The sequence below is a fragment of the Olea europaea genome, unplaced genomic scaffold (genome assembly GCF_002742605.1).
Source record: "Olea europaea var. sylvestris unplaced genomic scaffold, O_europaea_v1 scaffold971, whole genome shotgun sequence".
In the NCBI taxonomy this organism is placed as follows: Eukaryota; Viridiplantae; Streptophyta; class Magnoliopsida; order Lamiales; family Oleaceae; genus Olea; species Olea europaea.
The window spans coordinates 3071-7203 of NW_019268212.1; the positions used below are offsets into that span (position 1 = coordinate 3071).

Below are 4133 nucleotides of genomic sequence, written 5' to 3' on the forward strand. Positions count from 1 at the left end.
GTTATGTATGCTTCCACCGAGAGAGTGGCCAAGTATTTGAAGCCTTCTATAGCTGGATTCCTTAACCAGAAGGTTAGCGGATACTTTAGACTTGTTTAAGTTATGTATTCTGTGTCTGGTCAAAAGATTGCTCATTCGAATATTTTGTCATGCATGAGTCAACATTTTGAAATGTAAAGTACCATTTTTTTCATAGACTTTGGAATTATAAGACTTGCAGGTGTTATTAAAATATTTAACTCGATGGTTGGTACTTTTGCGTCACTGCATATTTCTTTATAGCATTATGGTTGTTGGACATTTATTGATGCTAACATTTCATTTTTCTTGAATCGCATGCAAAAAAAAATAAAAAAAAATCCATTTAGTACAATTGTTTGTGGCTCAAAGGATCCATCAAAATTGGCATGATTGTGTCATTGTTAGAGAAGGTTGACACGCTCATTCTTGATGGAGGAATGATCTTCACTTTCTATAAAGCCTAAGGCCATGCCTTGGGATCTTCATTTGTGGAAAATGATACGCTTAGTCTTTGTAACATCATTTATGGAGGAGGCCAAGTCTAAGGGGATCCTTCTTTCTACCTACTGATGTCGTTGCTGACAAATTTGTTGCTAATGAAGATAGCAAGGTTGGTTTTCCACTCAACGGCATTTTGATAATGTTTTTGAGCTCTAGATGAGCCTTGTAACTGATTTGGTATGTGCTTTTTGTAGCATAAATTTGACTTGCTATAATTCTGAAATAACTCACTACCTAGCTAATGCAATAAATTGCTTACTTTGGTACTACATAATTATATGGAGAAAGATGGGAATGATTGCGGCTTCCAACAAGATGATTCTGTAGAGTAGTTACTGGAGTGTTACTCAACATTTTCGCAAGTTGTTCCAACACCTGTAATTCCTAATGGCTGGATGGGTTTAGTATTGGACTTCAAACTATCAACTCATTTGAAAAAAGCTCTAGATACTATGAAATTAGTCATTTGGATGGACCTATGGGTACACTACCAAAAAAAAAAAAACAAAAAAAAACAAAACAAAACAAAAGCTTTTTGCAACGTTTAAAAAACATTGCTAATGACTTTTCGCAATGTTCAGCCACATGTTGCAAATCTGGATGTTATCGTAGAGTAGAATGATATGACAACATTTTTTAAATGTTGTAAAAAATCCTTTCGCTATGTTTTTCATTTTTCGAGCGTTGCAAAAACCCTTTCACAATGTTTTTGGAACATTGCAAAAAACCCCAACATTTTTTGAATGTTGAAAATATATATATATATATATATATATATAATAAATAAAAAATAATTTGCAACATTTTTTGAGCATTGCAAAAAACCATTTCGCAATATTTTTGGACCACTGCCGTAGTTTTTTTATTTTTTATAACAATTTATGTAAATTGACTATCAAAATTGAACATGACTCCTTCTGAACAAGTTTTGGAATTGCATAAAAATTGATAATTTCATTACAAATTTTTGAATCCATACACTTGAACATTAGAATGTGATACAACACCACCTAAATACAAAGGAGCTTCAAAGTGAAACAAAACTAGGAATAAAATTTTGATACAGCTTAGGCATGAAGAGCTTATTGCCACGCTTGCAATACCAGCTTCCGGATAATACTCGGACGGCATACTCAATCATATTGTCCTTCATGCACTCTTCGATTTGCTAGCCACACAATTCACGACGGCCAACAAAGCTGCAAGAGAAGCATTGAATCAATATATATAAAAAAAAAAAAGTTCTTGTGTTTGAATTTCAATCAAATCATATATTATTTACGTTTTCTGCAATTTTACGGTCAGATGTCAGATCTAATATCTTTTCATATTTATTGGCGAGATGTAAGAGAGTGTTCGATTTACATTAGCGGACATGTAAAGCAAGGTTGGCATAGAACCACTGAGTAGGTGATTTACAACATCATTAAGAACTCATGTTAGACATCATGTTGTCAAACGACCTCCCGGGCGATGATGAAAATCAGTTTTATTAGTCGACATGAATGACTGAACGATAAATCAACACCGAATAATGGGATGACCCGACCTAACGTTGTTTTACCTATTGGATGGCTAATAACCTTTGTGGCTTGTTGGTGTGCTATTGAGCCATAACCCTAGTCGAGCCCACTTACCATATGTATAACTTACCTTAAGTTTGTCATTGGACTATTATATATATTGGTAACTCTCTTTCTTCCTATGAGTCCCGTTTTGATAGAACCCGAGAGAGAGGCAGTCCCTTCTTCTTCTTCGTGCATCCTATTGATTGATCTTCTCTACCTCTTGCTTGAGTCTTTGTGACCCTTACCTGTGTGGTATTCATCCTAAGTGAGTGAGGAAACAACAAGCAAAAGGAGCAATAGCAACCATAGGAAGAAAGCATGCCAGTGGTTGGTCCCTTTCGGTTTCTTGGTGTTGATTCGATGTTTAAAGGTTAACTGAGCCTGAAAATCACCTTGAGCAGCTAGAGGAAGATCCTAACAACTCACTACATCAATTTTCCGATCCTAAACCACATCTATGAGTTAGAAAAGGTATTAGTAAGATATCATGGATACATTAAAATCATATAGAGCAAACTAAGACTACATTACCTGGAAAGTGGCTCCATTGTGGACACATGTCCCGAACAGAAAGTGGCTTCATATCAGTAACTAGCAGCTTAAGCATCTCCTATTGATTTTGAGAACACATGAGATCTGATTACACCTACTAGTGCTTTTTCTTGGTAAGCTTTCTCTGCAGCAGTTACTACTTATTTGATGTCAATTCTTCCTTTCTTTTTTATGTGAGAACCCTAACAGGAATAAGAACTCAAACTAATACACTTGCTGAACCAAGCATGTTCTCTCCATCCATCAAATACACATAATGAAAAAGGAACCGTGGAAATCAGCAAGACGATAACTTAGTGAAAATACATAATCCAACAACTTAAGGGTCACTGAAATTATATTTAACAATTCTTGGAAAATCTGCTATTGAATCAGCAAGATAAGCTATTTAAAGAAGTTCAATTCTTATTTTAGCATCACCCCCTCAAAATTCAGACACGACATCAACCAATTTTATAAAACAAAATATATCTCAAAAAGTAAAAAAAAAATTGTTACGCCAAGGCTACACGGACTAGCTTCAGCATATCCAAGCTCTGCCAATTGCTAATAAGGATCTCAAAAAACCCTACAAAATTGGAAATGACAAGATCAACAACTAGAATATAGGGCAAATCAGTCGGCCATAATCAGGATACTGCTTTAAAGCAACATCAAAAACGTAAGTAGGATACTGCCATATAAATCACAAATCATGCCCATCTAATTACTAAAGCAACAACCAGAATATAGGGCAAATCAACAGAACAAAAAATAAGGAAAAATGAGTGTCAGGTTCGGGGGGTCGATTCAGGGCTAAGGGCTTCACCTGTTTCTTCAGTTCTTCTACTGCAGCCGAAGAATCACCGACATCAGGCGGTCAGGAACGCATCTACTTTTGCTGCTACCGTAACCGTTGACGCTCAAATCGAACAAACAGGACCAGACGGGAGCAGGTGAGCTGAGTAGCAATGGAAAATGAGAAGTCCGGCTCTAAAAGGAGGAGGCGGTGACAGCGGAGCTGAAATTGGAAGGAGTAGGCAGCAGTGGGGGCGAAGAAAGTAGTGATGGAATGGGATTGAATTTGAATGGATGGAATGGATAGAAGTTGTTCACATGAATGGTAATTATGGTATTGGGCTAAGCAGCGGGCTTCACTTTTTGGCTGGGCCTTGGCATTTGTATTGTTAAAAAAAAAAAAGTTGGGCCATTCGCATCATTTATCAAACGTTGCCAAAGATAAATATTTTGCTACGTTTGATAAACGTACTAAAAGATTTATCTTTCACAACGTTTGATAAATGCTGCTAAAGGTTTTTTCAGTGTTTGATAAACATTGCGAAAAAAGACTTTTTTGCAACGTTTGTCTTTTGCAACATTCGATAGACATTACAAAAAATAAAAAAATTTGCAATGCTAAATAAGCATTGTAAAAAAGCAACATTAGCAACAGTCACTTAAAAAAACGTTGCTAAATCTCAATTATTAACACCAGTGGCAACATTCACTTAT

General features: G+C 35.9%; 1 long non-coding RNA gene across 2 annotated transcripts; it reads right to left on the bottom strand.

Moving 5' to 3' along the window:
* Positions 1-1456: 1456 nt before the first annotated feature.
* Positions 1457-3729, bottom strand: LOC111392740. Of its 2 annotated transcripts, XR_002702316.1 has the most exons (4): positions 3451-3728; positions 2622-3210; positions 2176-2545; positions 1457-1721 (listed from the first exon to the last, which is right to left on the bottom strand). It is a non-coding gene; the product is annotated as an uncharacterized LOC111392740 (long non-coding RNA). The 2 variants fall into 2 exon arrangements; XR_002702315.1 differs by having other exon boundaries at positions 2176-3210; positions 3451-3729.
* Between the last annotated feature and the right edge of the window lie 404 nt (positions 3730-4133).